This window comes from Panthera tigris, chromosome D1 (assembly GCF_018350195.1).
Source record: "Panthera tigris isolate Pti1 chromosome D1, P.tigris_Pti1_mat1.1, whole genome shotgun sequence".
NCBI classification, from domain to species: domain Eukaryota; kingdom Metazoa; phylum Chordata; class Mammalia; order Carnivora; family Felidae; genus Panthera; species Panthera tigris.
The window spans coordinates 66,558,550-66,571,224 of NC_056669.1; the positions used below are offsets into that span (position 1 = coordinate 66,558,550).

The following is a 12,675-nucleotide window of genomic DNA, read 5'->3' on the forward strand; positions in this document are numbered from 1 at the left end:
TTTATAAAATTGAAGTAGTCCTTTTTTATACTTCAGAGAGAGTGTAGTGAAGATTGCAACTATAGGAGAGACTACAAGATTAAAATATTTTAAAATTAATATTGACATCTCTAGATAATTTCTTTTAAGCACTACAGCGTTTTTCTTAACTTTCCACAAGTGTAATGATTAAAATATAAAACCATAAGACATTAATAAAGATTATCTTAAAAGCTGTAATAGAAGAGATTAGAAATTCTGAAATAGGAGTTATGAAGTTATTTTGTAGCAGGCAAAGGAAACCTTTATTTTTCTTATATAAAAAAAGGTGCAGGAAAATGTTTGTAGGAAACCACAAGTATAAATAGCAAGAGTTAAGGAAAGAGAAACTACTAAGTTAACCCTTTTATAAGAAGAAGAGTGGGGTGTGCCTGGGTGGCTCAGTCAGTTGAGCAACCAACTCTTAATTTCCGCTCAGGTCATGATCCCAGGGTCATGGTGATCAAATCCTGTGTGAGGCTCTGCGCTCAGCATGGACCTAAGCTGCGCTCAGCTTAGGATTCTGTCTCTCCTTCTGCCCCTCTTCCAGCTCTCATGCTCTCTCTCTAAAGGGGCAGGGGGAGGAGGAGGGAAAGGAGGAGGAGAAGAATTGATCCTTTTGTAATGAATCTTATAATTTGTAATGCGTATTCAGATTTTCATAGTTTAGATAGGTATTTGCCCATCCAAATACAGAGGCTTCAATGAAATTGTAGTAAACACAGTCCTGTAGTGAAGACCAGGAAAATTTGAGAGACTTTTAAAACTTTTTTGTAAGAAAATATGTCCAATGCCTCCTGCTTTTTGTTAGGTCACTAAACATCTGTGATAGGACTGTGGGAATATATGAGGAAGGCTCTGAGTGGTTTTGGATTGTAAAAACTTTTAACTTCCTATATTAATCCATAAAATTATGAAGTTAAAAGAACTAATAAATCATTTGGTCCAACATTCTTCATTTATAGGTGAGGAAACTGAGATCCAAAGATGACAAGGTCCTTCACCTAAGGACCACAGAGCAAGTTAACTAAACTGTGTTAGAATCCAGATATGCTGACCACCAGTCTAGTGCTTTTCCTCACAGTACATTACTGCTTTTAATTATATTAGTGTAGAATACAGAGGAACAACTGGCCACCTATAATTAAGATTAAAGCTTCATCATCTTCTAGAATGATGCATTTTGAGGTTTTTATGTCTTATTGATCCCTCCTTTCTGGCTGTTTCTTCTCAAGCTCTGCCCTCAGTTTTCTGCTTTTATTTTTGAACATTTGGGGAGCTCAGGCACTTGTAGCTTCAATTATCATCCATATTCAGATGATTTCCAAATCAACATTGCCAATTGTTATCTTTCATTAGTGTTCCAATCCTGTATTTCCGTATTTACATAGACCATCTCCCAGAGGGATGAATGTACTACAGTGATGGGCTCCTGAATTCAACAATTTCCTTATCAAAGTAGCTTCAGTATTCCTTCTGGTCTCCCAGGTTAAATCATATGAAGAGATTTCTTTCTGTCTCCTAAAGCATTCTGTCATGGTATCCTATATTTTCTTTAAAATTTCTCTTTGCTTTATTTTTTTATTCTTTTTTTTTTTTGAGTTCTTAGTGTTTGCCAAGTACCAAAAGTATTCTATATGTATTATCTCATGTAAGCCTCACAACAGTCCTAAAGATAGATATCAATATCATCTCAATTTTACAGAAGGGTAAACAGTCCTGGAGAGGTTAAATAAATTGCCCACGGTTACATAATTCATAAATGGTAGAGCAGGGATTCAAATCCACTGTCTGATTTTAGAACCTCAAGTTTTAGCTACTGAGTTATATTTCTACTATTGGGCTTAACCCATTCTTGTCCATTCCATACTATCATCTCAATACAAGTCCCTTGTCTCACAGATGAATTTGTATAACAACATCCTAGCCAATCAACTTATCCTGAAACATATTTATTCAATCCATCTTGTATCTTGCTGCCAGACCAACCAACTTAAAACATTATTAAGTCTATGCCATAAAGGTGCTGGTGCTCAGTATTAGGTCAGAACATATCAACAAAATGGACCCCAGTGTTTGAGAACTCATTTTAAATGGGTGATTTTACAATCCCATTGCCCCAGAGATCTATCTGGATCTTGGGAAAAGTCTAATATACTACCTACCCCCATTGTTATGTCATTCCAAACCACCTCCCAACACTCTCCCCACAATCCTTCATTGCTATGTTCTATGATCACTGATCTTTGCAGTTCTTTACGACCCACTTTCCTTTGGCATACCTCTTCACTCACCTCATGCTAGCTTCCTCTCTGCCTTAGCTATGTCAGTTTGACCTCGGGAATTTCCATTCTCCTGCCAACAACTCCTCTGCCATTATCTGCCTTTCCTTCAAACAATTTCTACCTTACTGAAATCAAAGGAATCTGCTTCCATGACAACCTTTTTGGCTGGGAGACAGTTAACATTCTCTTCCCTAGCTGTCACATCCTTTCACATCAGTGTTTTAATACTATCAACCAGCCATCTCTCTTCTTTAAACTTTTCCATCTGGAAGTCTGTTTGTTGTTGTTGTTGTTGTTGTTGTTGTTGTTTTCTAAGCTAACTAGGCCTAATAACTGCAGATCAAAGAAATCATGTTTCTTCTTATGCAAATGCAAAACTAAAATCTTCCCGTTATCATGTACAATGCAAGGAATGATCAAGCCAGGGGAAATGAAGTCAGAAAGTTCAAGAACAATATAGAGAATACTTGCTCCAGTCCTGGGAGCTATCCAACTTGGTCCTTTGGGTCCTTGTTACCAAAGACAGACCAATGTGAGATGACACAGTTTACTCCCAGAGAGCAATCCCAGGTCAGTTTATCACTCTGCTACATGGAAAACAAGGACTAGAAACAGCCAGTTCATGATTATATTTCCCAGATTATCTAAAATATGTCCTTTACAGATGGTAAATTTGTACTAATTTGTTTTGAATTGGGATCCAAACAAGATCATCTCATTACATTTTGATTGTTATATTTGAAATTTCTTTTAATTGAGAGCAGTACTCCTCCCCTCCTTTCTTCGTACTATTAAATTATATCAGAAACTGGGTGTATTGGGGTTCAACCAGAGAAACAGAACAAGTAGGAGATATATACTAAGAGATTTATTGCAAAGAATTGGCTTACTCAGTTGGGAGAGCTGGTAAGACAAGTTAGAAATGCATAAGGTAAACTGTCAGGATGGGCAGAGTGGAACTTATGGGCATGAGCTGAAACTGCTAGGCCCAGGTAGACTTTCTTCTGGGCATCCTCAGTTCCTGCTCTTAAATTGTTTCAACTGATTGAATCAGACTCTTCAAGATTATCTAGGATAATCTCTTTTACTTAAAGTCAATTGATTATGGACTTAATTACTATATAAAATACCTTCACAGCAACACTTAGTTTAGTGTTTGATTGAATAGTGACTAAAAGTCTAGCTATATTGACATACAAAGACTACCACGTTGGGTCAATTGTGTAGATTATTCCTACATTCTGGATTTATCTGTTTTCTTCCTTGTAGTGTCATTTATTTTGTTTTCTTTCCATATTTCCTATAAATACAGTTTGGCTTTAGAGAGAGTCAGGCTCCATCAGACTGTTCTGGCAAGAAAATAGTTGGTGCTGTGTGCTTCATGTTACATCAGGAAGTCCACAATATCTGCTTGTCCACTTTTAGACTGATCATTGGGGTTTTCATCAATAGTTTATCTAATGATTTTATCTATTAGGATGGTAGTCTGAATCCATTTTATTACGGATTAAAAAATGATGATTATTTATTAGTATGTTTCTGTAAAAAAAACCTTTTTCTTATGAACTGGGGCTACCTTGAAATACTGTTCATACAGGAAAGGCAAGAAAAATGTCAAATTCTTTCCTTTTAAGGAGTTGGTACCTAGTTACTTGCAATCATGTCCAACGTGTAGAATATAACATTTTTAGTATAACTACAAATTTATGGGTTTTATATACTTGATCAGTTGCATTTAGTATTTCTTTTGTTGTTTAGTCCCATCTTTGGCCAATGGTAAGCACCTCATATTGTCTTTTTGACAAGACAACTTTCTTGCATCCTGGTCTCTCCCTGGCTTATCTTCTTTAATTCCGGCTTCAGATCTGGAACCAGCTATCCCTCCAAGGAGTTCTGGATCCTTTCAATGGGGAATGGTATTTTAGAGACGACAATCTGGTTGCTAGATGTATTCATAGCTATTGGATTATGATTATTTCTAGTCCTTTTTGGAGGACAGAGCTAGGGAATATATATGTTTGAAAAGAAAATAACAATTTAGAGTTTGTACTGATATTCCTAATTTAAATTTAATATTACAAGACTTTAAATATAACACTATTTTAATAGTTGTCTCTCTTTAATCTTACATTGAAAATCATATTACCTAATTAAGTAATTATTTATATTATAAAATATAGAAAATAGATACAAAATAAAAATCCCAATATACTGACTGGTTACTGAATGACTTTACATGTTCTTACTGTTCTATTTGTCCTTAGACTATGTATCACTAGTGACGCAGAGTCAAAATAGCTGTGTTCTAGTCCCTTGAAATAATTCTCCTTTTTCTAGTAGTTCCTCAGTTTGTTTTCTTACTTTTAGAAATTTATTTTTAATTTTACTTTTGAAATGTAAAATTTTACTACATTTCCCAAGTTGGAACTATATAATAAGGCATATTTGGAGAAGTGTCATGCCCATTCCCAGTCCTCTACCCTGTTACCTCTTTACTCCTACTTTTAAACATTTTTGTGTTTTTTCCAGGATTTTTGCAAATATAAGCAAATACATACACAAACATAAATAAAAGTAGAAACGTGTTTGTGTTTTCCACCCCATTATTACACAATGTATAGTGTTCTGTAACTCCTTTTTTTTCACTTAATAATATATCCTGAAGATCATTTCATATTAGAGTAATGAAAAAATAGAGATTTACTTCATTTTTGGATAACTACATAGAATTCAAACATATGGATTTATCATAATTTCTTTAACCAGACCCCTTTTGATGGACATTTGGGTTGTTGTTATCCACAGAATTCAACAGTCAATGATCTTTTATGTAAGTAATTTCACTTTTTTTTTTTTGTTTGTTTTAACCAGGTATTACCTAAGTTCTCTCTATGGGAAGAATTCTCAGCAGGAATATATGAGGGTGCTCATTACTCTGCACCTGGATCAGAAGAATATTCTGTCACATTTTTGAATTTGTGCCAACCTGATAGAAGTGGTGTAGCAAGGATAATTTTCATTGTTTCTTATTTTGAGTAGTAGTCAGCTTATTTCTTATATTTAAGAGCCATTTTCAATTTTGTTGTGAATGGTCCATTCTTATCTTTTGTCCATTTTTCCCACATTTTAGGTATATGGTTTCATATTTTACATCTTTTTATTTTACAAATCCCTTGACTGATTTTTACAGAAATACTTATTTTTACTGCTTTTGTGTTTTTTACTTTTCATACTCTCACTTATGGTCTTTCCTTTGCACTCAGAGTCCTCTTTAATTAATTTCTTATAGGGCTGGCTTAGTGGTCATGAACTCCTTTAGCTTTTGTTTATCTAGGAAACTCTTTATTTGTCCTTCTATTTTGAATGATAGCTTTGCTGGATAGAGTATTCTTGGCTGCACATTTCCCCCTTTCAGTACTTGGAATATATCATGCCACTCCCTTCTGACCTTCAAAGTTTCTGCTGAAAAATCTGCTGATAGCCTTATAGGGGTTTCCCCTTGCACGTAACTGTCTTCTTTTCTCTTGCTGCTTTTTAATAGATTATTTTCAAAAACCTACTAATGGAGAAAACATAATATGATTTTAAGATATTTTGCTATGATACAGCACTTTTTTTCATGTTTATTTATTTTTGAGAGAGAAACAGAGACCACATGTGTGCAGGAGGGGCAGAGAGAGAGGGAGACAGAGGATCTAAAGTGGGCTCCACGCTGACAGCAGGGAGCCCAATGTGGAGCTCAAACCCATGAACTGTGAGATCATGACTTGAGCTGAACTTGGATGCTTAACCAACTGAGCCACCCAGGCACCTCTATGATACAGCAGTTTATGCAGTTTTGTAGCATCTAAGTCTTTGCTATTACAATTATTATTTATAATATTGACTTTTGCTGAAATTATTATCTTCATAGATAAAAGAATCTGTACATGGAGTATTCTATCAGATCTTTTTTTTATTCATAGATATTTTACTTTTAATTGATTTTTATTTTTTTTTGATCACAAAGAATGTCTTCAACTTAGCTGAAGACTAAACCCAAAGAAAATAACAACAACACAGTTGGAGTAGTAAAATTAAAACTCTGGAAATGTTTCAAAAGGAATCTAATTTCTAGAAAATGATAGTATTTGTTAGGCAGAATTCCAGATTGCCAAGAAAGCATCCTAGACTTCAAAGACTAAAGTAAAAATCTAGAGACCAAGGAACCAAATTTTTGTCAATATTTATTGGCTATATGGTTTCCTAGGGGCCCTCAACTTTCTTTGACTTGACCACAGTTCAAAACACACTGCAGTTTCCTTGTTAAAATAAATATTACTGTGAGATTGCTCACAATAGCGGTGAGTCAATAGCCAACTCAGAGAGTAAAGTTCAAACACAATAGTCTTTATTCATTCTTCTGGTTTGTTAACAACTGCATTCTATACTAAAAGTAGGACATCAAAATGAACAATATTTAGGTGGACAGGAACACTTGGTCCTATAGTGAATGATCTTAACACTTAGTATAGACAGCTGGATAAAGGTAAGACTTGGAACTTGTGAAATCCCAAAGAATATATGCATTCATTCATTCAACAACATTTACTGAAAGTCAACTAAGTATGTGCTAGGTTAGCATGTACTACACAAGTGCTAAAGATAAAAGGAAAAATAAAATATTGTATACAACTAACAATAGTACAAGGTAGTGATATATAAACAAATTGCAAATAGAAGGAATGAGAAGGATTCATTAATGTAGGAGGTAGCCTTCTAAAATGGCTCCCTGCCTTCTGGTATTTATGCTCTTGCATAATTCCCTCCCCTTAAGTGTGGTCTGGACATAGTGATGCTTATAATGAATAGAATAATAGCAAAAGTAATGGGATGTCACATCCAAGATTTGGTCTAAAAGATTATTATTTCCATCTTGCTATTACCCTCTGTCTTTGGCTTTTTCTCTTGCTTGCTCTAATGAAGTAAATTGCCATTTTATGAGCTGCCCCAATGGATAGTTTCACATGGGAAGGTACTGAGGGCAAACTTTGGCCAATAGCAAACAAGGAACTAAATCTTGCCAACAATAGTATGAATGAACCTGGAATTGATACCTTTCCAATAGAGCCTTGAGATGAATACAACCCTGGCCAACACTTTGATTGCAACTCTGTGAAAGCCCTGAAGCAGAGGACCCCATTCCTGACCCACAGCAACACAAGATAATAAATATTGTTACAACCTAGTAAGTTTTGGGGTAATTTGTTATACAGCAACAAATAACTAATACAATTAGGAAGAAAATCAAGGGTAATGAGAATAGAAGGAATAGCATTTGTAGAGATGAGAGTGTATAGGATAGATTAAATTCTGGAATGGCAAATGATCTTGTGTGGTTATACTGTGAAATATCCTTGTAAGAATGACTTAAGATAAGATTTGAGATGAGGATTGGAGGCCAAATAGTAAAATGTGTTTAATGGCATTTGTATCAATCAGGGCTCCCTCAAGAGAAGCAGAAACCTCTCCAAATATTTTAAACAGAAAAAGTTTAATATGGGGAATTAGGTGCTTATGAAACCATTAGAAGTGCTTAAAACAAAGTCTGATCATTGCTATGACTATAATTGCCTCTCAACACCCAAGAAGCTAGGCTAGATTCTGGAACTTTGCTGCAGAAAAAAACCAGTATTTCCATGATCATGCTTGCCTGTAGCAGTAGCTGAAGTAACATAAAGTTCGTCTCTCCTTACTGCCTTCTAACTCATGTGGATATGCATTAATTGGTAGAACTTGTTGGATTCCAGAAGTCCAGCTGTAGACAGTCTGGGAAAAGTAGTTTTCATTTTTCATCCTCTACAGTTTAAGAAAGCACACACTCAAAATGGATGCTGAATTGGCGCCAACTCACCATATCCACTTAGTATAGTAACGTGTTTGGGCTTCCTTCTGAAAAAAAATGGTGAGTCCTTGGGGCGCCTGGGTGGCTCAGTCGGTTGAGCGGCCGACTTCGGCTCAGGTCATGATCTCACGGCCCCGTGAGTTCGAGCCCCGCGTCAGGCTCTGTGCTGACAGCTCAGAGCCTGGAGCCTGTTTCAGATTCTGTGTCTCCCTCTCTCTGACCCTCCCCCATTCATGCTCTGTCTCTCTCTGTCTCAAAAATAAATAAACATTAAAAAAAAAATTAAAAAAAATGGTGAGTCCTCAAAGTGTGGAGGAATGACATAATAAGCTCTGTATCAGAGAAAATACATTTATGTAGGAGAAAAGGATGGACTGTAGGTGTGACAGAGAGTTTGCTGAGATTGGAAACAGTGCAGTGGTATAGAAGAAAAATGATAAAGAGCTTGAACAAGGGTCTAGGAAATACCAAGGAGAGGTCAGAGGATGTGTAAGACAAAGTAAATTGAGTTCATTCCAATTCAGTTAATATTTAATGCCACCATTCAAACTCTATGTCCCTTAATTCATGTACCCTGAATGACACTTCTCTGGGGGCTGTATTTTCTGAATGTAACAATAGTACTCCAGGAACTGTACTTTCTTACTGTATTATCAAATCTAAGAATTCTTTATTCTTTATTAAGCTTAGGTCTGTATGATTCAGGCTTAGAGTGGTGCTGAAGTGAAAGAAACACAGCACAACAACCAAAATTCACTTCAAAATAATACTGTTTTATTTATTTTTACATTTCTCAAAAACTATGACCATACATATGCCACAGCAAAGTTGGTAAAACATTTCCTTCCAATCCTATTGACTTCCATCACAGCCTCCAAGTACTCTGGGGCATCTCCTCCCATAAATCCCCTAACTCTCTCTTGATACCTAACCCCCTGCAATTTTTTCTTTTCCTCATTCCTCTTCCATCCCTGCCTCCTTCTCATTCCTTGATTGTATAGGTTGACTTAGACTCTCTCCAGAAAAGTAAACCCTTCTGGTTTGGGGTTTATTTTGAGGAAAATTAGACTGGCAATTAGAGAAGTAAAGTTTGCATAGTAATGTTTGTCCTGCCACAGTTTTCACTGTCAACTATTAGGTATATTTCTTTGATTTTATTTCCAAACTAATTTCTCCTTATTCCCTCCCAAGACACTTGCATGTTAATGGCTTAAAAATCCTGATCTTTAGTCCTACCTTTCCCCCATAGCTAAAAATTTACCTGCTTTATAGATACTTCCACTCACATATTGTTTCCATACCAGAAACACCACATACTCAAGCCAAACTCATTATCTTCTATCTCAAATATGCTTAATTTTTCTTTGTACCCTAACTTGGCTAGTGAAAGAACCATTCATGTAGTTGCCCAAGTTGAAAATTTCACTGTCCTTGTTGAGTTACTTTCATATCTCATCACTTAGCCACTATTTCTGATTTTAGTCTCAGAAATCTCTCTGGAATCCATTTTCTGTCCTATCTGCACTGCCAGAGTCCAAGCCCTTATCATTTTGTACTGGTACTCTTTGTCTTACTGTCTCTAATCCCTCTTTTCTGTAGTTCAGCAATTCCCATTCACTGATCCTGGGATCAGTTGGATCAGATTCTCTGGGATTTATTTTGCTTTTGTTTATGTGTTTGCTTCAATACATCTCTCTAGGTCCTAAACATGAAAAAACATTTTGATTCTTTTGGGCTGGGTTAGGGGCCCATGATTTTGAGCTTTTATAAATCTCCTTTGATGGGTCCAGTGATCAGCTAGAGTTGGTTTAACAATTTCTTAAGTCCGTATTTTACATCACCACCACTAGCATCATTTTTTAGAGTTCTCAAAATCTTATTATATCCCTGTGATGATCATAACCCAATGATGCTTTCCTGTGCCAATCAGAGAGTATTTAGCCTAGGAATTAAGACACCACAGAATTGGCTCCTTGCATAACCCCCCTCCAGTTTCATTTTTTTCCATCTCTTCCCTATTGGCATGATACCATATGCTGTAGCCACGATATACAACTGGTTACCTAGGGAACATTGCTCCCTTTTTCATATCTCTGGGCCTTTGCAAGACTGTAAAGCTCAGGTTGTCACTTTTTTCCATCATTTCTTATAAAAAATCTTATGGATCCTTAAGAGCCTAACCTAAATAACATAACTTTCATGAAGCCTTTCCAGATAAATCAGAAGTTGTTTCTCCTCTGAGTTCCCATAGTCTGTGCTGAAATTATAGCATTTAGTACAGTTAGGTTCAAAGTACTGTGAATTGTAAATTGTCTCTCCTTCCACATACTGAGCTCTCTTTTTGCTTAATGGTAATGGTATGTGTATGTAGTGGCCCAGGCTGTGGTAGGGGAAGGAATGTGGAAGGAGAGACCACTGGGAAGGTAGAAGGAGTTAGATCCCAATCATAGGACTTGTTTACTTGCTCTCAGCATGTCCGCATTATCCTAAAGGGTTATCTTAAGTACAGTTCAGAAAATTATTTCTTCTAGTTGATTGGTAAAGGCCAATCCTTTGATTGGTACTTATCAGTGAGTTAGTTGTCACTGGTAAAATGAGGAAAATAAGGTTCATGTAGTCAGTTTTTCATAAAACTAGACTTATTTAGTGACTCTTCTTTATTCTGATTTTTATAACTTTCTCCTTTGCTATCTTTTGTAAAATGATAGCAATGTTAGAAGTATAAATTTTAGATGTTTTTGTCTGAAAATATGAAAAAGTTAAAAACCCTATTTTGACCCCCAAATTTAAAAAAGAATCATTGGTCTATGAAATTAGGAGTACTGGGGCTCCTATTGCCTGGATATCTGGGAAAGGGCCTGGAAGAAATGACATTCCAACAGCAATGAGCACATCTAGATTTTTTTTTTAAGTTTATTTTGAGAGAGATAGGGACAGCACAGGTTGGAGAGGGTCAGAGAGAGACGGAGAGAGAGATAATCCCAAGCAGGCTCCACACTGCTAGTGCAGAGCCTGATGCAGGGCTCAAATCCACAAAAGTGTGAGATCATGACCTGAGCTGAAACCAAGAGTTGGATGCTTAACCAACTGAACCACCCAGGTGCACTGAGTGCACCTAGATCTTTATTTCCATGACCATTCTCAAAAACATCCAACCAATCAAACAAAAAACCCCCAAGGGATCCTTGGAGAAATGGCTGATTTTAGGAGTGGGGCAGGAAATATATAAGATGAGCCTGGGTTATCATACAGTGCCAGAAAGTAAGGAAGTACACAATAAAAACACCATGATGGGGGTAGGTCAAAGGGACACTGGAGTAAACTTAGGTCAAAGGGACACAAGAGCAAACTGAAAAGATTCCCAATGATCAAAGCAGGAACAATTTGAGCAAAAAATAAATTAAATAGCATTGGATTATAACATAAAGTAGAAAATAAATATTCATCCACACTGATGTAAATAAAGGATTGAATAAATTAATGAGGGAAAATAGATGAATCTCCTCACAGGAGAATTCCAAATAATTTATGTAGATATTCTGCTTTCAAGGAGGCAGAGCATAACTGCCCTCGATTTATGTATGGGCTATGCATAGTGACTTTTTTCCAAAGAGTACAGTATGGAAAGAGGGAAAAAGAGTAACTTTACATTGGAGAAACCTGATGAACACTACCTCAGCCAGGTAGGCAAGGTTAATATCAACAGTGATAGGTCATGTTGATAGTATGTATCTTTGATATGCTGTGATAAAAATAGCACTTTACCTTTGTGTTCTTTCTCCCCTTCTCCAGTGTAATCATAAGAAAACATCAGAGAAACCCCAGTTGAAGGATATTATGCACAGTACCTGACCAGTACTCCTCAAAATTGATTGTGGTTATCAAGAACAAGGAAAGTCTTAGAAACTGTCAAGCCAAGAGAAGCCTATGGAGACATTACAACTAACTGTAATATGATATCTTGGATGGGATCCTGGAAAAGAAGAAAAGATATTAGGTAAAAACTAAGGAAGTCAGAATAAAGTATACATTTTAGTTGATAATAATGTATCAATATTGGTTCATTAAGCCTGGCAAATGTACCATACTAATATAAGATGTTAATAATAGGGGAAACTGGCTGTGGGGTATATGAGAACTCTTTGTTACTATCTTCACTTTTTTTCTAAGTAAATTTAAAACTATTCTAAAAAAATATATTTTTTAAAAAGTAAATGGACTTGGGGCGCCTGGGTGGCTTAGTCGGTTAAGCATCCGGCTTTGGCTCAGGTCTTTTTTTTTTTTTTTTTTTTTTTTTTTTTTAATTTTTTATTTATTTATTTATTTTTGGGACAGAGAGAGACAGAGCATGAACGGGGGAGGGGCAGAGAGAGAGGGAGACACAGAATCAGAAACAGGCTCCAGGCTCTGAGCCATCAGCCCAGAGCCTGACGCGGGGCTCGAACTCACGGACTGCGAGATCGTGACCTGGCTGAAGTCGGACGCTTA

General features: G+C 36.3%; 1 long non-coding RNA gene across 3 annotated transcripts in view; it reads left to right on the top strand.

Annotated features, from left to right (window-relative positions):
* Positions 1–12,675, top strand: part of LOC122231427 — a 174,678-nt gene that overhangs the window by 3,594 nt on the left and 158,409 nt on the right. For all 3 annotated transcript variants that reach the window (XR_006208667.1, XR_006208668.1, XR_006208669.1), the window contains exon 2: positions 11,980–12,184. This is a non-coding gene — a long non-coding RNA (uncharacterized LOC122231427). The remainder of the gene's footprint in view (positions 1–11,979; positions 12,185–12,675) is intronic.